The sequence below is a fragment of the Arachis ipaensis genome, chromosome B5 (genome assembly GCF_059453495.1).
Source record: "Arachis ipaensis isolate K30076 ecotype BB chromosome B5, ASM5945349v1, whole genome shotgun sequence".
NCBI classification, from domain to species: domain Eukaryota; kingdom Viridiplantae; phylum Streptophyta; class Magnoliopsida; order Fabales; family Fabaceae; genus Arachis; species Arachis ipaensis.
In genome coordinates this window covers 45,258,870-45,283,355 of record NC_142440.1, presented here as the reverse complement: position 1 = coordinate 45,283,355, position 24,486 = coordinate 45,258,870, and the positions used below count along the sequence as shown (strand labels likewise).

At 37.9% G+C, this 24,486-nt stretch overlaps 1 non-coding gene across 1 annotated transcript; it reads left to right on the top strand.

Moving 5' to 3' along the window:
• Nucleotides 1-23,470: 23,470 nt before the first annotated feature.
• On the top strand, nt 23,471-23,578 carry LOC148564045 (small nucleolar RNA R71). The gene has a single exon (XR_015884844.1). It is a non-coding gene; the product is annotated as a small nucleolar RNA R71 (small nucleolar RNA).
• The last annotated feature ends 908 nt before the right edge of the window (nt 23,579-24,486 follow it).

Below are 24,486 nucleotides of genomic sequence, written 5' to 3'. Positions count from 1 at the left end.
GCCTGATGCGTACGCATGGATTGGAGTTCTATTAGATGACGCGTACGCGTGCTTGACGTGTACGCATGACACGCCAAGACGACCAGCGACGCGTACGCGTGACTGACGCGTACGCGTGACATACGCGATTTGCAGAAATAACAGAAAATGCTGGGGGCGATTTCTGGGCTGTTTTTGACCCAGTTCTTGTCCCAGAAAACACAGATTAGAGGCTATAAAGTGGAGGAATCCATGCATTCATGAATAGACAACTTCTCATAATTCACAATTTTAGGTTTTAGATGTAGTTTTCTAGAGAGAGAGGCTCTCTCCTCTCTCTAGGTTTTAGGATTTAGGATTTCTCTTAGTTTTAGGATTACTTCTTCTTCATTCCAGGTTTACTGTTCCTTTAATTTAGTTTTCTCTTATACTTTTATTTATTCTAATACTTTGGTTTATCTATTTCTCTTGGTAATTACTTATGTTGCCAAATTGGCTTATGAACTCTTCATGTTAGATTTGAATTTCTATTTAATACAATTTGAGGTATTTTAGATTTATGATTTTTATTTAGCTTTTTACGTTCTTAGCTTGAATTGATTAATTGGTGACACTTGAGTTATCAAACTCCTTTGTTGATTGATAATTGGATTTAATTCATGGTAAACTATATGTGACTAAACCCTAATTCCTTAGACCTTTTTAGTCTCCTTTAACCTTCATCAACCGCTAATTCCTTGGTCACTTGATTCTAATTAGAGTATTAAGTTCAATTCTAGTTTATATGCCACAGAAATCCTAATGACCCAAATATAAGAGGATTATATGTCACGTATCCCATTAAGTCCAGATAATTAGAGATTTAGGAGAAATTGTTTTCAAGCTGTTGTTCAGGTAAATAGCTTTTCCAAGTTTTACAAGAACTCAAATAGAATAAGGGTCATACTTTCGTTCCACCCAGATTCATAAGATAGAGAACGAAAACAAATTCTTGAAGTTGAAATCAAAATATTAATTAAAATAGAAGAGTAATAGTATTAATCCATACAATAAATAGAGCTCCTAACCTTAACAGTGGATGTTTAGTTGCTCATGGCTCAGAGAGAAAACTAGGATTCTGTAAAACTGTAAAGTGCGGAATGAGGTCAGAGAGAAGAGAAGAGCCCGAAGGGCTGATTCTTTTTCCTTTTTTATCTAATCCTAATTAATGTAAAATATACATTCTAAAACTAAATAATATCTTTTCCTATTGTGAAATAAAATAAAAGTTTAATCATAATTAATAAAAGATTGTGTGTTGGCTTCTTGGAGAACTAGGGACCACCTTAAATTGCTGAACCTGGTGCCTAACTTGGGCTGAGCCAAGTTAGGCGCCATTATGGCAGAAAGATTTAGCGTTCTTGTCTTTCAAATGGGTGCCTAACTTGGAGAAATTGGAGTTGGGCATGGCTGCACCCGAATGGTTTGGAGAGAAGCTTCTTCATCCGGCGCCTAACTTGGAAAATCCCATGTTTGGTGCCACCAAGGTGTACTACTAGAGTGAAAGTATATACTATTATATATTGTTAAAAAGCTCTATAAGTTAGCTTTCCAATGCCGCTAAAATAACATGAATTGGACATTTGTAGCTCAAGTTATGTCTGTTGGAGTGAAAGGAGGTCAGGGTTGACATCATCATTCACTTTCTTCTCTTCTTCTATAGAAAATCTATCAAATCCATCCCAACGCTACCTAAAATAAATAGAATTTGCACACAACTCAAAGTAGTATTCATAGTGGCTAAAAAGTATTTAAATCTTGATTAAACATAACAATTAAAATGCAAATTCACTAGAAAAAGATAGGAAAGATGCTCACGCATCACAATACCAAACTTGAATTGTTGCTTGTCCTCAAGCAACCAAAATTGTTGCAAAATTAGAATGTGAATTTGCATGAGAAGTGAGTGCTCAATTAAGCTCCTATCTTTTCTCAAAGTTGGGTTTGTAACACAGAAACTCTGAATAGTTTTGACATCTCACTATCCTTTAAATCAAAGAAACGTCACTGTCATTTGGAATGAGAATCTGGATAATATTATGAATTCTCTAGCCTTTTTACCTTGGGTTAATCCTTGAACACAGAAAAATTCCTTTCATTCTATTTTCTTTGGTGCTTTGCACCTTGAGCCTAGCCGTGACTTTAAATGCTTTGTCTCAAGTTGCACTTGACATAAAAACACCACATGCACTTGACTGGGGAACTCTCTTTTAGTTCTGATTTTTCTTTCAGTTACTCCCAAACAGTGGTGCTCAAAGCCTTTGGCATACTCTATTAAATGCACTTGATCTCAACTCTTAGTGCTCTGTCTCAAGGATTACTTGACACATTTACACCACAAGCATATGGCTAGGGAAACAACGCTTTGAGCTTTTAATCATGTCTGACCTCCCTAGTCTTTGGAGCTCAGAGCCTTGGACCTTGCTTTTATTTTTTCTTTTGTTGTTTCTTTTGCTTCAAGGATTAAGCTTTTGTTTACTTCAGAGAATTCATAATAGTTCTATAAATTCTTGTTCCTCATATATCAACATCCTTTGATTTAAATTCAAATATGCACTGTTCATATCATGCATTCAGAATCACAGATAATACCACCACATATAAGTAAATAAGACTACTTTTTAATATAAACTCAATTTCTCATGCAATACATCTCTCTTTCTTTGGATTCAAGCTCAGTGAGTGGTACCTGAGACAAATTTTTAAAACTAAAAGCAAATAACACAATTAAAATAGCAAATCAAACTAGAACCTAGGAATTGAAATAACCAAAGATCATGCAGACACTAAACAAAATAGCAGAAAACAGGAATATAACATAATAAGAACGGAGGGAGATATAGAATGAAAGGAACTCAACCACCTCAGTTATCCTAGTGGCCGTCTCATTCTTCAGGCTGTGCTCCTCCATGAAGATGATTCGCCTCCCTTTGGTGCCATTAAAATAAACAAAAAAGTCACAAACGAAGCGACAACACCAAACTTAAAAGTTTTCTTGTCCTCAAGCAAAACAAGGAAGGACATAGAAAGTGCACGAATGAGTAAAAATAAAAATTATTACAGAAGAAAAGAAAATGATAAAAGGACAAGAGAGTTTAAAATTAATTAAAATATATATTTTATTTTTTTATTTTTTTATTTTTTAGTTTATATATATATATATATATATATATATATATATATATATATAAATATATATATGAAGGGATGAGGGGGTTTGCAGGTTGGTCAAGGGGAGCGGGGGCACGGACGGGAGAGGTTCTTTAGTTTAATGGGGTTGTCTTAGTCAAAGGGTGTAGTGAAAGGGAATAGGTGGGGAAGGAAACAACATTAGAAAGGGAATTTGGGCATGGGATGGGGCATTTGGTTTAGGAATTGGTATGATTTGGTTTAGAATAAGAGAGATCAATGGAGTTGGCGCTTAACTTCACTTGAGTGGTGCCTAACTTCGTGGTGCCAAGTTAGGCGCCACCCACCCAGTGGAGAACTTCCCAATTGCATGCACGACTGGCGCCTAACATCACAAATGTGAAGTTAGGCGCCACCCCTCCAGAAGCAAACTTTTAAAATTAGTCTGTATGCGGTGCCGAAACTCTGTCCCACTTCATGTGAAGTTAGGCGCCACCCTGTCCGCAGCAAACTCCTCCAGGGTGTCCGAAACAATGTCTTACTGCACTTATTTCTATTCTAATCACTCTGCATGATCAAAATACACATAAAACAAAAGTAAAACATTAGAAACTCAAACAAAACTTAAATAAATAACTAAAATAAAAAAATCAAAGTAGCGATCAAACTTAAGGATACGAAAACATCAGGTTACCTCCCGACAAGCACTTTTTTACCGTCACTAGCTTGACGGTCAGCTCCTCTAAGGAGGAGGATCATAGGGGCTCAGCTCTTCACCCCTCCCTGTGAACTTCTTTCCTATGCTCTCATGGATCAACTTTATATGCTCAAGAGACAAGATCCTATTCACTGTATGAGGCAAGATTGGGCATGCAGTGAATACCACGTTCATTCCTGGGGAAAAGTCTTCAGTTGGAATATTTTTATTTCTCCATCCCCTGGGTACTTTCTTCATTTTGAGAACCCTCTCCTTGGTGGATGATGCATTCCCGACACCAAACTTAGGTTTGATGTCAGGAGGAATTTCATTGATTGTCACCAAAGGAGGTTTGAGTTGCAGATTCTGTTGTGCATCATCAGGGGATTCTTGAAGTTTTGGATTAGTAAGCTCATTCTACATGCACTTCTCTTCTTCACCTGATGAGTGCATATTTTTGAAGACATGAAAGACTAGTTGTTGATTATGCACTTTAAGCACTAATTTACCTTCTTCCACATCAATCAGAGCTCTCTCAATGGCTAGGAATAGTCTTCCTAGGATTATAAATGCATTCTCATCCTCTCCTATGTCGAGAATCACAAAATCTACTGGGAGGAAGAACTTACCTACCTTAACCAAGATATTCTCCGCTAATCCATATGTAAGCTTTAGGGATTTGCCTGCCATTTGTAATGCTATCCTTGTGGGTTGTGCCACTTGAATTTACAATTTCTTCATCACAGACAAGGGTATTAGATTTATGCTTGCACCCAGATCCCATAGGGCTTTCTCAAAGGTGGTGCTCCCAATGGTACATAGAATTTAAAAGCTCCCTGGATCTGGTATCTTCCTTGGCAAGTTATTCTGAATTATGACACTACATTCCTTAGTCAAGACCACTGTCTCATCTCCCTTTAAAGGCTTCTTCTTTGACAACAACTCTTTCATGAACTTGACATAGAGAGGCATTTGCTCCAAAACTTCAGCAAAAGGAATATTAATTTGTAACTTTTTGAAAACTTCCAAGAACTTTGAAAACTGCTTGTCCTTGGTCTCCTTTTGAAGTCTCTGAGGATATGGCATCTTAGACTTGTATTCAGGAGCTTTAGGTAATGTTGGATGTGTGTCAAAAGTGACTGGAAAAGGGTTGTCTGCACGCCTAGGAGAGGCGTGTACTACTGTGTCTTCAGTCTGCTCTGGAGCTTCTTTTTCAACTGGCTCCTCAGTAACTTGTGCTTTCGTACATGCCACTTGTCCACTTATCAAGGTGATAGCCTTGTACTCCTCTCTTGGATTTGGAATTGTGTTACCAGGAAGGCTATTAGTGGTCCTCTGATCAATTTCATTAACTTTTGTGGCTAATTGACCCATCTAAACCTCCAAGTTCTTTATTGATGCTCTAGTTTCCTGTATAAAACTTATTACCAGATATTCTAAATCAGTAGTCTTCTGAGACTGAGGAGTTACTTCCTGAGATGACTGAAATTGGTGGTTATTAAAATTATTCTGTTGAAAGCCGCCCTGAAAATTATTATTAAAATATTGTGGCCTCTGAGGTTGCTCTCTCCACCCTAAATTTTGGTGATTTCTCCACCCTTGATTATAGGTCTTGGCATATGGATCATTATTGGGGTTTCTAGGAGCATTCTCCATATAGTTGACCTGTTCAAAAGGAAATTGAGCATAGTCATAATTTTCACCTTGAATGAAGCCACCATTCATGTCATATGAAGCCTCTTGAGGGGCATCCTGAGCATTAACAGCTGAAACCTGCATTCCATTCAAGTGTTGAGTAAGCATATTAATCTGTTGAGACATAACCTTGCTCTGAGCAAGAATAGCATCCAAGGTCTCTAATTCCAAAATGCCTTTCTTCTGAAGAGTCCTAGAGTTCACAAGATTCCAGTTAGAGGAGTAAAGATATTGGTTATTAGAAATCAATTCAATAAGCTCAGTAGTCTCTTCAGGTATTTTCTTCATGTGAAATGAATCACTTGCGGAATTATCTAAACATATTTTGGACATTTCACAGAGGCCCTCATAAAAGATCTCCAGCTGGGTCCATTTAGAAAATATGTCAGGGGACATTGCCTGGTTAGCAGCTTGTACCCGTCCCAGGCTTTATAGAGGGTCTCAGCATCTCTTTGTCTGAAGGTCTGAACATCCACCCTTAGCTTAGTCAGCTTCTGTGGTGGGAAGAATTTGGAAAAAAATCCAGTGACTACCTTATCCCAAGTGTCCAGACTCTCCTTGGGCTGAGAATCTAGCCACAGCTTTGCTCTATCCCTCATAGCAAATGGAAAGAGCATGAGCTTGTAATCCTCAGAATTCACTCCATTTGTTTTTACAGTGTCACAAATATGCAGGAAATTAGAGATAAATTGGTTTGGATCCTCCTGCAGGAGTCCATGATATTGACAATTTTGCTGCACCAGAGTGACTAACTGAGACTTCAGCTCAAAGTTATTTGCAGCTATAGGAGGCACCACAATACTGTTCCCGTAGAGATCTGGATTGGGGACAGTGTATGAGCCAAGCACTCTTCTAGGTTTTTTATTCTCATTCGGATTTACAACATTGGCATTAACAACATGATTATGATCCATAGTGGACTCTGCAGCTTCCTTTTCAAAGGACTCATTTAGATTTTTCCTAGCCTTGTAAAGTTTAGCTTGTTGCAAGCGCCGCCTCAAAGTCCTTCCAGGTTCAGGATCAAAATTTGTAAGAGGTTCCTTGTCCCTGTTCCTGCTCATAAAAAACAAAAAACAAGAAAAGTGGGATTCTCTACGTCAGAGTGCAGAGAATTCTCAGTGAGGTAACCTGTGTAAAGAAATAAAATAGAACAAATAACTAATTAAAGTAAGAAAATTTCAAAAATTATAAATGATATTAAATTGAAAATTTTGAAATTTAGAAAAAAAATGAATAGGAAAATTAAATTAAAAATATCTAGGTAACACCAAACTTAATTTCAGAAATTAAGGAGAAACTAATAGCTATAATTTTTGAAAATTAAAGGGCAGGATTAAACAAAAATTAAAGCTAAAACGCCTAATCTAAGCAATCAAACAACTAATAGTTGTCAATCACAGTCAATCCCCGGCAACGGCGCCAAAAACTTAGTACAGAATTTATAACCCACAAACTAACCGGCAAGTGCATCGGGTCGTACCAAGTGGGACCTCAAGTGAATGAAGGTCGATCCCACGAGGATTGATGGACTAAGCAACAATGATTGAGTGATTTACTTAGTTAGACAAACAGAAAATGGTGTTATGAGAGTTCAATTGCATCAAATAGTAAATTCAGAAAATCAGAAAGCAAGCAGTAAATTGGTGTGAATAATATGGGAGAAAATAGTTAAGGTTTCAGAGATATTTATTTCCGCATTAACTTTTCTTATCAACTATTTTAATCATGCAAGATTCAATTCATGGAAAATTATATGTGACTAAACCTTAATTTCTTAGACCTTTTTAGTCTCCTCTAACCTTCATCAACTGCCAATTCCTTGGTCACTTGATTCCAATTAGAGGGTTAAGTTCAATTCTAGTTTATATGCCACATAAACCCTAATTACCCAAATATAATAGGATTATATGTCACGTATCCCGTTAAGTCCAGATAATTAGAGATTTAGGAGAAATTGTTTTCAAACTGTTGTTCAGGTAAATAGCTTTTCCAAGATTTACAAGAACTCAAATAGAATAAGGGTCATACTTCCATTCCACCCAGATTCATAAGATAGAGAATGAAAACAAATTCTAGAAATTGAAATCAAAACATTAGTTAAAATAGAAGAGTAATAGTATCAATCTATACAATAAACAGAGCTCTTAACCTTAACAGTAGAGGTTTAGTTGCTCATGGCTCAGAGAAAAAACTAGGATTCTGTAAAACTGTAAAGTGTAGAATGAGGTCAGAGAGAAGAGAAGAGCCTACTAATGACCCCCATGTTGGAGAACTAAAAGAAACCAGAACTCATGAGGGGACAATAGAGGTTCCATTGAATGCCTTGTTGCAGATTATAGACTCTGAAGAATACTCTTCCTCTGATAAGGAAGAAGAAACTAAGGAAGAGCAAGTTGCTCGGTACTTAGGAATTCTGATGAAGATGAATACCAAATTATTTGGAACAGAGACTTGGAGGACAAACCTCCAGTGCTCACCAAGGAACTCAATGCCTTGGTTTAGTAGAAACTACCTCAAAAGCTGCCGGATTACAGACGGTTCCTGATTTCGTGCACCATAGGGACAATTACCTTTGAGAAGGCTTTATGTGACCTAGGGTCAAGCATAAAACTCATGCCCCTCTCTGTAATGGAGAGGCTGGGAATTTTTGAGGTGAAAGCTACCAAGATCTCATTGGAGATGGCAGACTGAGGAATCCATATTTGACGATATATTTTGGTTTGATTTGAGTGGATTTCATCACTTAAACCGACATTTATTCATCCAAATAGCATATTTTTGTGTTCTCTCCCTTAATTGAGCCTAATTGTGAAAACATGCTCTTTTGTGCTTAATTTAACATATTTTATCCCATTTGCCTTTCATTTGATGCCTTGATGGTTTTGATGAGTGATTTCAGGTATAATAGGTTGGAATGGCTTGGTAAAGATGGAAGAAGAGCATGCAATAGGGAGAAAACATGAAGAAAACAAAGGAGAAGTACACATTGGAGTGTGCGTGCACACAACTCCCTGTGCATACACACAAGAACCACACAGCCATGTGTGCGCACGCACAACATCTTGCGCGTGCACACAAGAAGAAAATCAGCATATGTGCATACGCACACACCTGTCCGTACGCACAAGTCCCAACACGTGACCCACTTAATGCAAATCACTGGGGGCAATTTCTGGGCCTCCAGAGCCCAGTGTTTGGGAATTTCTGAAGCTGATTCTTGCTATATCAAAGGGCCATCACTCTATGTGAAAGGGGGAGAGAAATTATGGTTAGTTTAGCATTATGTAGGTTGTTTTGTAGTTTACCTACTCTTTGTTCTATTGCTTTAACTTTCTTAGTTTATCTTGTTAATTTCTCATTTTGGTTATTTTGTATGTTTATGAGCACTCTAATTATTTTGATTTACATTTAACACAATTTATGTTTCATGCCCTTTTATTGTTTAATTGAGTTGTTATCCTTACTTTCCTTGCTTGGTAGTTGTAGCATTTATTATTTCTTGTTATTTTATCATGCTTTCTTTTCATACCCACCAAGTGTTTGATAAAATGCTTGGTTGGGTTTTTGCCTAGTTTTTCACACTCTTGGTTGGAAAATTGGGTAATTGGGTGAACTTGAGTGGTGGATGTCCATTCCACATTGTGTAAGGATTGTTAATTGATTTGGTTTCCACTAACACTAAGCCTTCCATTAATAGAGTTGGTAAGGACTTGAGGATTGAGATCAATTATGCCCTTTTGACTAATTCTCAATGTTAGGATTGACTAATTGGGATTAATTCCACACAATTACCATGTTTGTGGTCCACAACTAGGATAGGAATCCCTAATTTCCCAATTCTTGCCAAGAGCTCCTTTTTACCATTTAATTTCCATTTTCATTGCTTTTACTTGCTTTACATTTAATTCATTGCATGTCTTTTTGTTTTATTGTCATTTACATTTCTTGCCTCTTTCAACCAAAACCCCAATAATTCCCCATAGCCAATAACAAGACATTTCATTGCAACTCCTAGGGAAGACGACCCGGGAGTTAAATACTCTCGGTATATATTTGTATTGATTGTGACATCTTTAGATTAAAATTTGATTGGGAGTTAATTGTTGATTTAGACTATACTTGCAACGAAGAGATTCTATTTTGCGAAAATCTAGATCAACGATATCTATCAAATTTTTGGCGCCGTTGTCGGGGAGTTGCAATGGTGTTGTTATTGGCTATTGTACATATGTGAATATTTTGAATATCTTATTTTTGGTTGATTGTGCATAGGTTGCTTGCTTATTTTTTGCTATTGTGAATATGTTAATATGTGAATATCTTGCTTTTTGTTTGTTATCTTGATTTTGCTTGTATAGGATGTTAATTTTGGGAGCTCATAGCTTGTTGGACACTCCATCTAAGCTTGGTGCAATTAATGAAGAGTTTGGATACTCAAGCATTGTTGGAGCTTCTCCATAAGTCTAACTTAAGGACTCTAAATAGAAGTGTTAGGTGGGAGACACCCCACCATGGTAACATTGTTCTTACCCTTTCCTTGTTTATAATTTTGGTTTATTGCATGTTTACCTATTTAATTTAGCTTAGAATTAGTTTAATTTTGAGATTTGTTAGGTTAATTTTGGTTTGGATCATGAATTTATGGGTTCTTGCATGTTTTAGTGTTGAGATTTTGATTGAGCTAAGGTTTAGTACCTTAGGAATATTGAGAAAAAATTTTGTAAAACAGGGCATCTGTGCGTGTGCACACAACTTCTATTTTCTGCGTCCTGTGCGTGCGCACCGACCTGTGCGCACGCACACTAATGGTTATGCCCTCTGTTTGCGGTGCCAACACAGCTTGTGGGTGGGTGCTCCCCTGTTTTTCCTTGACCTGTGCGTGCGCACCCGCCTGTGTGCACGCACACAAGCCCTTTTTCGCGCACCTTATGCGTACGCACCCCTTTGTGCATACGCACACTTCCCTACACCCACTCTGGTGGGAGCGCTGGCACAGCCTATGCACATGAACCATACCCCTTTTAGCTGTTGTGCGCGCGCACAGACCTGTGTGCGCACACACATGATCCTTTTCTTTAAAAAAAAGGTGTTTCGTGGGTATGCACAGGCATGTGCGTACACACACTTCTTAATTCCTCTTCTGTTCAGAGTACTCACACACCTTGTGCAAGCGCAGACCTTCTGTTTTCCACCTTGTGTGCATGCGTACACGTACTTGTGCGTACGCACAGGTGCTATTTTGGGGAACTTTCTTATGCACTTTTCCTTAAGCCCTAACACACTTCCACCCCCTCTAACCCTCCCTTCTCTTGCTTTTCCCTTGCTTTTCTACTTCTCTTAATTAGTTTCCATTGTATCTCTTTTTCATTTTAGTAATTTTATTAAGTTTGTTTTAGTTATTTGTTAATTGAATAAAATGCAAGTGTTTGATTGAAGTTGATTGGGTTGCTTTTGCTTGAATTTTGGTTTAATATTTATGAATGTGTGCACTAAGCATTAAGTCTTTGTTTAATTGCTTGTAAGTTTGATTCATATGTTGTAGCTACCATATGCTTTAAACTAAATCCTTGTTTGGCAACTTAATTATGAATTGTGCACTTTTACTTTAGTAAATTGAGTTAAATTACTTGTTCATCATGATTTTCATATCAAATTCATCACATTACAAGGCACTTGTTTGTTTTTAATGCGTTGTATTTGTTTGAGTGACTTGACTTGATTCTTATCTAGCTTGTCACTTTTTACAACAAGTACCTTTACCATGTGACTTCTTCATTATGTTTCATGATGAATAAGGAGTTTTTTGTTCATTATTGGAATTGGTTATTGTTGATTGTGCCATTTCACATTCAATTTTGCGCTTTCACTTGCACAACCTCAATATCCAATATCTTTAAATTCGATTCACTTTATTTGTGGTTACCTAGGTTTGCTTATACTTTAATCTCTTATTTTTCTTTACCTGCAACCTAGGCCACTTAATTGAGGAACACATGCAATTTCTTTTGCTTATGTGGTTACCATTTTTACCTGGTCAATGTGTGTGTTCTAGACCGTGCACACTTAGAATACACACATTGCCTTTTATCATACCACACTCATATGAATCATTCCTCAATTGTTGTTTATTTGTTTATACAGTAACCCGAGCCCCGGTTCCCACCAGCTGAAGGTGGAGCCTCACATCTCTTCACCCCCCGGATTGAGTGCATGCACAGAGGACCGTGCAACGTTTAAGTGTGGGGGAGGATCCGCAATTTTTTGGGTCGTAAATTTCTCTTTCCCAATACTTTGCATTAATTTCTAGTTTTTAGTAGTTTTATCTTTTGTGAATATTTGTTTATTATTTCATTACATTGCATTTTGCTTAGTTTGCTTGTATATATCATAGTTTGCTTATAGCTTTATAGTAGTAAATATTTGCATGTGACCTAGTATAGGAAATAAGTTTGGTAAAATAACAAAGAATTTTCAAGAAATCTCTTCTAGGGCGTGCCATTGATTAGATTTGAAAACTTATTTTTGAACTTGCTTGAAGTATTTTTATGGAACATAGAAAAGAGCTTGAACAAAACACCTAGTGAGATTTGAGCTTTAATTGTGTGGTTGCACATTATCAACCACAAAATTTTGTTCTTGTGTGTTATACTCCTCTTATGATTGTGATCTTACATTTGCTTTAGTCTATATGTCCTTTATTTGATGTTTTAAATGCATTTAGTATGATTGAGGCCATTTTTGAATTGAACTCACTAACCAATATGGCCAACCGTTACATTTACCATTGTAAACCACTTTTGAGCCTTTTTAAATCCCCTTTGTTCTAATATTAAGCACATCATTTGCCCTAAGTGAAAAACCATTAATGTCTATGTATTGTATCTTTGATTAGCTTGGGTTGAGAAGTGTGTGTTATTCAAGTGTGGGGGAATTTGTGAGAAACATTGGTAGAAAGTTAGTTTGGGTTTTCATTGTGAAATTTTGGAAAAAAAAAAGGTAAACACTCATGCATCTATTACTTAAAACATATGCATCCCTTTTTAATGTTTCCAAAAAAAAAAGAAGAAGAAAAAGAAAGAAAAAAAAAAGAAAAGAAATGATAATAAGAATACCAACTAAAGGATGCATATGTGGTAGAATTAGCAAGAAGATACATGAGTGAGTGTGAAAAAGGAGATGAATGGGTAGTTAGGTTGTTCTCTTTTGTGTACATAAGTTGTTATAGGATTAGGTGGGATGCTTGAGCTAATCAAAGATCCAATCTATTAACCCACTTAACCATATTAATTCTACCCTTATCCTAGCCCCATTACAACCCTCCAATGACCTCATGATATTTGCATTCGTTCATCAAATATTTATTGATTATTAGATGACTTGAAAATCTTTGAAAAACATGATTAAAGGAGGATTGAGTGATTAAGCCCTAAACACTGAGCGATTAGAGTGTAAACACATCTGGTGAGGGGTTCGATCGCTCGATTCTATGTTTCCATCTCTTATATTGTGTCTTCTTGCAAGTTGTTGAAAGTAATTTTTGAAAACTTCAAATCAAATCTTTGGACATTGATCACATTGTATTGATTCTTTGCCTTGGCCCTAAGGTTTGTTTTGGATTGATTGGAACTCTTTTGTTTGTTTTTGCCAAACTCAATAGGAACCATAGTATAGATAGAGATAGAGATGGTATTTAGCATAGTTGATTGCATGTAGTTAGATGCATTTAATAAATTGCTTGCCCTCCTTATCCTTCTCCTTTGATTGTGATTAGCATGAGGACATGCTATTGTTTAAGTGTGGGGGAATTGATGAATCCATATTTGTCGATATATTTTAGTTTGATTTGACTGGATTTCATCACTTAAACCCACATTTATTCATCCAAATAGCATACTTTTGTGTTCTCTCCCTTAATTGAGCCTAATTGTGAAAACATGCTCTTTTATGCTTAATTTAACCTATTTTATCCCATTTTCCTTCCATTCGATGCCTTGATGGTTCTGATGAGTGATTTCAGGTATAATAGGTTGGAATGGCTTGGTAAAGATGGAAGAAGAGCATGCAATAGGGAGAAAACATGAAGAAAATAATGGAGAAGCACACATTGGAGTGTGCGTGGGCACAACTCCCTGTGCGTACGCACAAGAACCACACGGCCATGTGTGCGCGTGCACAACATCCTGTGCGTACGCACAAGTCCCAGCACGTGACTCACTTAATGCAAATCGCTGAGGGCGATTTCTGGGCCTCCAGAGCCCAGTTTTTGGGACTTTCTGAAGGGGGGGGAGAAATTAGGGTTAGTTTAACATTATGCAGGTTGTTTTCTAGAGAGAGAAGCTCCCCCATTCTTTCTAGAATTGGGGTTTCTTAGTTTAATTTCTTTGTAATTTATGTTTTTAATTCTTGTTTTCATATTGTTTCTTCTACTTTTCTTTGTTCTATTGCATTAACTTTTGTAGTTTTTCTTGTTAATTTCTCATTTTGGTTATTTTGTATGTTTATGAGCACTCTTGTTATTTTGATTTACATTTAATGCAATTTATGTTTCATGTCCTTTTATTGTTTAATTGAGTTGTTATCCTTACTTTCCTTGCTTGGTAGTTGTAGCATTTATTATTTCTTGTTATTTTATCATGCTTTCTTTTCATGCCCACCAAGTGTTTAATAAAATGCTTGGTTGGATTTTCGCCTAGTTTTTCACACTCTTAGTTGGGAAATTGGGTAATTGGGTAAACTTGAGTAGTGGATGTCCATTCCGCATTGTGTGAGGATTGTTAATTGATTTGGTTTCCACTAATACTAAGCCTTCCATTAATAGAGTTGGTAAGGAGTTGTGGATTGAGACCAATTATGCCCTTTTGACTAATTCTCAATGTTAGGATTGACTAATTGGGATTAATTCCACACAATTACCATGTTTGTGGTCCACAACTAGGATAGGAATCCCTAATTCCTCAATTCTTGCCAAGAGCTCCTTTTTACCATTTAATTTCCATTTTCATTGCTTTTACTTGCTTTCCATTTAATTCATTGCATGTCTTTTTGTTTTATTGTCATTTACATTTCTTGCCTCTTTCAACCAAAACCCCCAAAAATTCTCCATAGCCAATAACAAGAACATTTCATTGCAACTCCTAGGGAAGACGACCCGGGAGTTAAATACTCTCGGTATATATTTGTATTGATTGTGACATCTTTAGATTAAAATTTGATTGGGAGTTAATTGTTGATTTAGACTATACTTGCAACGAAGAGATTCTATTTTGTGAAAATCTAGATCAATGATAAATTTCTTTCTATCACAGACAAATCACTGAAAAAGGCATATGGTCTGGTAGAGGATGTCTTAGTAAAGGTTGAAAACTTTACATCCCTGCAGATTTTATAATCTTAGACACTGGAGAGGACGAGGATGAATCCATCATCCTTGGAAGACCTTTCCTAACCACTGCCAATGCCATAATTGATGTGGCAAGGCGAGAGCTCGTTCTGCAGTTATGGGAAGATTACATCTTGTTTAAGATGCCAAAACCTAACTCGCTCCCTAAAGGAGAGACAACTGTGCAACACTTAGTGTTCCAACCCTCTCTCTCTTTGCAGAGCTTTACAGAGCCCCCAGACACCAAATCTAAGTTTGGTATTGAGAAACCATCATCTAGCAATGAGAATGAAGGTACTAAGAAAAAGTTACCTAAAGGCTAGAGGGATAAGAAAATTCCCACTAAAGGCTTCTCACCTGGCATGAGAGTTATCTTCACAGACAGCCCTGTCATTCTACACACTGTGAACAAGATCCTGTATCTAGAACATGTGGAGCTCCTCCATGAGAGCACAGGAAGAAAGTGCACTGTAAGGGGTGAAATTCTGAGCCCCTACCTATCTCCGTAAAGGAGCTGACTGTCAAGCTAGTGACATTAAAGAAGCGCATGTGCCAAAAACTTGATACGTAAAAATTAATTTCACATATTTACTACCGGCAAGTATACTAGGTCGTATAAAGTAATAAAACTCACTTAGAGTGAGGTCGATCCCACGAGGATTAAAGGACTAAGCAATCAATAGTTAGTTGATTATCCTAGTTAGACGGTTCAAATTGGAGTGATGAGCCAACAGGAAATATAAACGACTAGAAATTAAATGAAGGCAATAAAGAGCAGGAAAAGTAAATGACAAGAATGTAAAGTGCTGGAAAATTAAAGAGCAAGAAAAGTAAAGTACGGGAAAGTAAACTGCAAGAAATAAAAGTGCAAGAAAATAAATTGCAAGAAATTAACATGCTGGAAAGTAAATGACAGAAAGTAAAAATGGCAAATATAAGGGATTGGAGATGTTGATTCCTCTTGAATCAATAGGTCTCACTCCTTATCAATCATGTAAGATAGATCCATGGCAGACTGTGAGTAATTAAACCCCAATCTCTTGGTGATTTAATTTCTTTTCACATAATCAATTGCCAATCTCTTGATCTAATTGCTCATGAGAAGAGGTGAAGTTCAATTTCTAATCCAAAAGCCACAAAACCTTCAAGACCTCAACTCAAAGAGGTTACATCTCACATACCAACTAAGAGTGTATTGATTAGGAGGATTATGAAACAAGAGCCTCAAACTGAATTCCATGATCCCTCTCTCGAGGCTCACATGAAATTCTAATAGACTCAATCCCTCTCTCGATGGTGATTGAATCTTTGAAGCACAGAAGCTCTTTCTTAGGAAAAAACATGATTTTTAATCTCATACTACATAAATTCAAAGACCCCAATATTAGAGTGGTTATATGTCACGTACCAACTCTAAATCAAGAATCAACTTCATTATGCCAAGAGAAGTCAAACTGAAACCTATGATCTCTCCCTAGATGCTCACAATAGGATTCTAATAAATCCAAGGATCTTTGAAGAATAAAACTCTCTTGCAAGGATTCTAATAGATATCCAAGTATGAAGATAGAATCAAAAAGAGAAGAAGAAGTAAACATCAATTCAATCAAAATTGAAACAGAGCTCCTTTTCCAAATGCAGAGGGAATTAAGTGGTCATTGCTCTCAAATAAAAACTAAATTGCATGAAATTAAAGTGCATGAAAATAAAGAGTAAGAATTTAAAATAGAAATTGAAAATTTAAGATTCATAAATGAAAAGTACAAACTAAAACTAAACTACTACCAAGGAAGAAAAGAAGAGAAAAGGAAGAAGAGTGTATGAGGGGAGGGGTCCAAAGACCCACTCCCCATGGAGTGTGCCAATTTACAGAATTTCAAATTGGTCTTCACTCTCTGCCCCTTCCTTCAATTCTCTGTTATTCTATATATTTCTCTATGAAAAACTAATGCCTATATATAGGCTTTCCTAAAATACAAACTAAAATGAAAAGCAAATTACAATTGAATGAAAATTCCTATTCTAGATGCTTCTTGTGCCTTTGATTGAGTGATGTTAATGGGCTCTGCTTGCTTGAGGGTTAGGTGGACTTGGAGTGAAGTTAATCGAGAAAAAATGAGGCTCCCAGGATGGCATAGCATTTTTTAGGAGAGCCGGTGCACAAAATTGTGATCATTAATGGCGCCAAAAACTTGGTATGCATGATTATAATCTCAACTCCTTTTCACAACTCCGCACAACTAACCAGCAAGTGCATTGGGTCATCCAAGTAATAAACCTTACGTGAGTAAGGGTCGATCCCACGGAGATTGTTGGCTTGAAGCAAGCTATGGTCATCTTGTAAATCTCAGTCAGGCAGATTCAGATGGTTATGGAGATTTTGATAATTAAAAGATGAATAAAATATAAAAGAAAATAGAGATACTTATGTAATTCGTTGGTGAGAATTTTAGATAAGCGTATGAAGATGCTTTGTTCCTCCTGAACTTCTGCTTTCTTATTGTCTTTATCCAATCATTCATACTCCTTTCCATGGCAAGTTGTATGTTAGGGGATCACCGTTGTCAATGGCTACCATCCGTCCTCTCAGTGAAAATGGTCCAAATGCACTGTCACCGCACGGCTAATCATCTGTCGGTTCTCGATCATGTTGGAATAGGATCCATTGATCCTTTTGCGTCTGTCACTACGCCCAACACTCGCGAGTTTGAAGCTCGTCACAGTCATCCCATCCCAGATCCTACTCAGAATACCACAGACAAGGTTTAAACTTTTTGGATCTCAAGAATGGCCGCCAATAATTCTAGCCTATACCACGAAGGTTTTAATGTTAGATTAGAAACCCAAGAGATACACATTCAAGCTTGTTTGCATGTAGAACGGAAGTGGTTGTCAGGCACGCGTTCATAGGTGAGAATGGTAATGAGTGTCACATAATCATCACATTCATCATGTTCTTGAGTGTGAATGAATATCTTGGAGAAGAAATAGGCTTGAGTTGAATAGAAAAACAATAGTACTTTGCATTAATTCATGAGGAACAGCAGGGCTCCACACCTTAATCTATGGTGTTTAGAAACTCCACCGTTGAAAATACAAAAGTAATGAAGGTCCAGGCATGGCCGAATGGCCAGCCCCCATAAAGGTCTAAGATATCATAAGACTAATGAAAGATTCCAAGATGAAAATACAATAGCAAAAGGTCCTATTTATAGAGAACTAGTAGCCTAGGGTTTACAGAAATGAGTAAATGATGTAGAATTCTACTTTCGGGCCCACTTGGTGTGTGCTTGGGCTGAGCATTGAAGCTTTCACATGTAGAGACTTTTCTTGGAGTTAAACGCCAGCTTTGGTGCCAGTTTGGGCGTTTAACTCCAGCTTTTATGGCAATTCTGGCGTTTTGACACCAGAATTTTTATGCTGACTTAGAGCGCCGGTTTGGGCCATCAAATCTCGGGCAAAGTATAAACTATTATATATTGCTGAAAAGCCCAGGATGTCTACTTTCCAACGTAATTGAGAGCGCACCAATTGGACTTTTGTAGCTCCATAAAATCCACTTCGAGTGCAGGGAGGTCAGAATCCAACAGCATCTGCCGTCCTTTTTCAGCCCCTGAATCAGATTTTTGCTCAGGTCCCTAAATTTCAGCCAGAAAATACCTGAAATCACAAAAAAACACACAAACTCATAGTAAAGTCCAGAAATGTGAATTTTGAATAAAAACTAACAAAAATATACTAAAAGGTAATCAAAACATACTGAAAACTACCTAAAAACAATAACAAAATGCATATAAATTATCCGCTCATTACATCACAAACTTAAATTGTTGCTTGTCCCCAAGCAATTGAAAATCAAATAGGATAAAAAGAAGAGAATATACTATAAATTCCAAAATATCAATGAAACTTAGCTCCAATTAGCTGAGCGGGACTAGTAGCTTTTTGCCTCTGAACAGTTTTGGCATCTCACTTTATCCTTTGAAGTTTAGAATGATTGGCATCTATAGGAACTCGGAATTTAGATAGTGTTAGTGATTCTCTTAGTTCAGTATGTTGATTCTTGAACACAGTTACTTTATGAGTCTTGGCCGTGACCCTAAGCATTTTGTTTTCCAGTATTACCACCGGATACATAAATGCCACAGACACATAACTGGGTGAACCTTTTTAGATTGTGACTCAGCTTTGCTAGAGTCCCCAATTAGAGGTATCCAGAGCTCTTAAGCACACTCTTTTTGCTTTGACCATGACTTTAACCACTCAGTCTCAAGCTTTACACTTGACACCTTCACGCCACAAGCACATAGTTAGGGGCAGCTTGGTTTAGCCGCTTAGGCCAGGATTTTATTCCTGTGGGCCCTCCTATCCATTAATGCTCAAAGTCTTGGATCCTTTTTCTACCTTGCCTTTTGGTTTAAAGGGTTACTGGCTTTTTCTGCTTGCTTTTTCTTTTTCTTTCTTTTTTCTTTTATTTTTTTCGCCATTTTTCTTTTTTTTTCACAAGCTTCTTCTTTTTCACTGCTTTTTCTTGTTTCAAGAATCAATTTTATGATTTTTCAGATCATCAATAACATTTCTCCTTTTTCATTATTCTTTCAAGAGCCAACAATTTTAACATTCATAAACAGCAAATTCAAAAGACATATGCACTGTTCAAGCATTCATTCAGAAAATAAAAAGTATTGTCACCACATCAAAATAATTAAACTAATTTCAAGAATGAATTCAAAATCATGTACTTCTTGTTCTTTTGTTTTTAGATAATTTTTCATTTTAAGAAAGGTGATGGATTGATAGGACATTCATAGCTTTAAGGCATAGACACTTAGACACTAGTGATCATGTAATAAGACACAAACATAAATAAATATAAAGCATAATTTTCGAAAAACAGAGAAATAAGAACAAGGAAATTAAAGAACGGGTCCACCTTAGTGATGGCGGCTTGTTCTTCCTCTTGAAGATCTTATGGAGTGCTTGAGCTCCTCAATGTCTCTTCCTTGCCTTTGTTGCTCCTCCCTCATGATTCTTTGGTCTTCTCTAATTTCATGGAGGAGGATGGAATGCACTTGGTGCTCCACCCTTAGTTGTCCCATATTGGAACTTAATTCTCCTAGGGAGGTGTTGATTTGCTCTCAATAATTTTGTGGAGGAAAGTGCATCCCTTGAGGCATCCCAGGGATTTCATGATGAGGAATTTCCTCATGCTCGTGTTGAGGTCCATGAGTGGACTCTCTTGTTTGCTCCATCCTTTTTTTAGTGATGGGCTTGTCCTCATCAATGAGGATGTCTTCCTCTATGTCAATTCCAGCTGAATTGCAGAGGTGACAAATGAGATGAGGGAAGGCTAACCTTGCCAAAGTAGAGGATTTGTCCACCACCTTGTAGAGTTCTAGGGATATAACCTCATGAAATTCTACTTCCTCTCCAATCATGATGCTATGGATCATGATAGTCCGGTCTATAGTAACTTCAGACCGGTTGCTAGTAGGAATGATTGAGCGTTGGATGAACTCCAACCATCCCCTAGCTACGGGCTTGAGGTCATGTCTTCTTAGTTGAACTGGCTTTCCTCTTGAATCTCTCTTCCATTGAGCGCCCTCTTCACAAATGTCTATGAGGACTTGGTCCAACCTTTGATCAAAGTTGACCTTTCTAGTGTAGGAGCATGCATCTCCTTGCATCATGGGCAAGTTGAATGCCAACCTTACATTTTCTGGACTGAAATCTAAGCATTTTTCCCGGATCATTGTAAGCCAATTCTTTGGGTCTGGGTTCACACTTTGATCATGGTTCTTGGTGATCCATGCATTGGCATAGAACTCTTGAACCATTAAGATCCCGAGTTGTTGAATGGGGTTGGTGAGAATTTCCCAACCTCTTTTTCGAATCTCATGTCGGATCTCCGGATATTCACCCTTTTTGAGCTTGAAAGGGACCTTGGGGATCACCTTCTTCTTGGCCACAACTTCATAGAAGTGGTCTTGATGGACCTTTGAGATGAATCTCTCCATCTTCCATGACTTGGAGGTGGAAGCTTTTGCCTTCTCTTTCCTCTTTCTAGAGGTTTCTCTGGCCTCAGGTGCCATAAATGGTTATGGAAAAAATAAAAAGTTTTAGCTTTTCCCACACCAAACTAAGAAGGTTTGCTCCTCCTCGAGCAAAAGAAGAAAAAAGAGAGTAGAAGAAGAGGAAATAGAGGAGATGGAGGGGGTTTAGTGGTTCGGCCAAGGGGGGTAGTGGTGTGTATGTTGTGTGAAAATGAACGTGGTTAGTAGGGGTATTTATAGAGTAAGGGGGATAGAGGGTTTGGCTATGTAGGGGACGGTTTTGGGAGGGAAATGGTTTGAATTTGAATGGGGAGGTAGGTGGGGTTTAATGATGGATGGATGTGGGTTGGTGAAGAGATTATGGAGAAGAGGGTAGGATTTGATAGGTGAGGGATTTTTTTAGGGAAGAGGTATTGAGGTGATTGGTGAAGGGTATTTGGGGAAGGGTGTTATGGGAAGGTGTGAAGGAGAGAGAGAGAGAGAGAGAGATGAGGTAGGTGGGGATTCTATGGGGTCCATAGATCCTGAGGTGTCAAGGATTTCTCATCCCTGCACCATGTTGGCGTGTAAACGCCCCCTTGATTGCCAATCCAGGCGTTGAACCCCAGGTTGCTGCCCATTTCTGGCGTTTAACGCCAGCTTTTCTCCCCTTACTGGCATTTAAACGCCAGCTCTGTGCCCATTTCTGGCGTTAAACGCCAGTTCTGTGCCCCTTTCTGGCGTTAAGCACCAGCTCTGTGCCCACTTCTGGCGTTAAATGCCCAGAATGGTGCCAGACTGGGCATTTAACGCCCATTCTGCTACCCTTACTGGCGTTTAAACGCCAGTAAGCTTCTCGTCCAGGGTGTGCTATTTTTAATACTATTTTTCATTCTATTTTTGCTTTTTCAGTTGTTTTTGTGGCTTCACATGATCATCAACCTACAGAAAATATAAAATAACAATAGAAAATAGATGTAATCAAATAAAACTGGGTTGCCTCCCAACAAATGCTTCTTTAATGTCAATAGTTTGACAGTGGGCTCTCATGGAGCCTCACAGATACTCAGAGCATGATGATGGCCTCCCAACACTAAACTTTGAGTTTGAATGTGGGGGCTCTATTTGACTCTGCATTAAGAGAAGCTTTTCATGCTTCCTCTCCATGGTTACAGAGGGAGATCCTTGAGCTTTAAATACAAGGGAGTCCTCATTCACTTGAAGGACCAATTCTCCTCTGTCAACATCAATCACAGCTTTTGCTGTGGCTAGGAAGGGTCTGCCAAGGATGATGGATGCATCCATACACTTCCCAGTGTCTAGGATTATGAAGTCAGCAGGGATGTAGTGGCCTTCAACCTTTACCAAGACATCCTCTACAAGTCCATAAGCCTGTTTCCTTGAATTGTCTGCCATCTCTAGTGAGATTCTTGCAGCTTGTACCTCAAGGATCCCTAGCTTCTCCATTACAGAGAGTGGCATGAGGTTTATACTTGACCCCAGGTCACATAGAGCCTTTTCAAAGGTTATGGTGCCTATGGTACAAGTTATTGAGAATTTTCCAGGATCATGTCTTTTCTGAGGTAACCTCTGCCTAGTCAAGTTATCCAGTTCTTTGGTGAGCAAGGGGGGTTCATCCTCCCAAGTCTCATTACCAAATAACTTGGCATTTAGCTTCATGATTGCTCCAAGGTACTTAGCAACTTACTCTTTAGTAACATCTTCATCCTCTTCAGAGGAAGAATACTCATCAGAGCTCATGAATGGTAGAAGTAAATTCAATGGAATCTCTATGGTCTCAGTATGAGCCTCAGATTCCTATGGTTCCTCATTAGGGAACTCCTTGGAGGCCAGTGGACGTCCATTGAGGTCTTCCTCAGTGGATCTTGTTTCAGTCATGAAACTTAGTGTGGTTTTAGATAGATCAGAGACTATGGCTGCTAAGCTAGAGAGACTCTACTCAAAATTCTCTATCTGTTGCTGAGAAGATGATGGAAAAGGCTTGGTATTGCTAAACCTATTTCTTCCACCATTACTGTTGTTGAAGCATTATTGAAGCCTCTGTTGGACCTTCCATGAGAGATTTGGATGATTTCTCCATGAAGGATTATAGGTGTTTCCATAGGGTTCTCCCATGTAATTCACCTCTTCCATTGCTGGGTTCTCAGGATCATAAGCTTCTTCTTCAGATGAAGCTTCTTTGGTACTGCCTGTTGCTGCTTACATTCCAGACAGACTCTGAGAAATCATATTGATTTGCTGAGTCAATATTTTGTTCTGAGCCAATATGGCATTCAGAGTATCAATTTCAAGAACTCCTTTCTTCTGATTTGTCCCATTATTCACAGGATTCCTTTCAGAAATGTACATGAATTGGTTATTTGTAACCATTTTAATGAGTTCCTGAGCTTTTGCAGGCGTCTTCTTCAGATGAAGAGATCCTCCAGTAGAGCTGTCCAATGACATCTTGGACAGTTCAGACAGACCATCATAGAAGATACCTATGATGCTCCATTCTGAAAGCATGTCAGAAGGACACCTTCTGATCAATTGCTTGTATCTTTCCCAAGCTTCATAGAGGGATTCACCTTCCTTCTGTCTGAAGGTCTGGACTTCCACTCTAAGCTTACTCAATTTTTGAGGTGGAAAGAATTTGGCTAGAAAAGTACTGACCAGCTTTTCCTAAGAGTTCAGGCTTTCCTTAGGTTGTGAATCCAACCATATTCTAGCTCTGTCTCTTACAGCAAAGGGAAAAAGCATAAGCCTGTAGACCTCGGGATCAACCTCATTGGTCTTGACAATGTCACAGATTTGTAAGAATTCAGCCAAAAACTGATGAGGATCTTCCAATGGAAGTCCATGGAACTTGCAATTCTGTTGCATTAGAGAAACTAATTGAGGCTTAAGCTCAAAGTTGTTTGCTCCAATGGCAGGAATTGAGATGCTTCTCCCATAGAAGTCGGGAGTAGGTGCAATAAAGTCACCAAGCACCTTCCTTGCATTGTTGGCATTGTTGTTGTTTTTGGCTGCCATGGCTTCTTCTTGTTTGAAAATATCTTTTAGGTCCTCTCCAGAGAGTTGTGCTTTAGCTTCTCTTAGCTTTCTCTTCAAGGTCCTTTCAGGTTCAGGATCAGCTTCAACAAGAATGCCTTTGTCTTTGCTCCTGCTCATATGAAAGAGAGGAGAAGAAAGTATAGAATCCTGTATGTCACAGTATAGAGATTCCTTAAGGTGTCAGAGGAAAAGAAGAATAGAAGGAGGAGGTAGAGAAGAGAGAATTCGAACGTATCAAAAGGGAGAGAGTTCGAATTGCACATTGAGGAGGAGTGCCGGTCCTTTAAATAGAAGGATGTGAGAAGGGGAAAAAGAATTTTTAAAATTAAATTTAGAAAGATTTTTGAAGTAATTAAAAGAAATTTTAAAAAATTGGTTGATGATTTTCGAAAATTAAAGTTGAGAAAGTAGTTAAGTGATTTTGAAAAAGATCTTGAAATTAGAAATCAAAAAGATATGATTGAAAAGCAATTTTTTGAAAA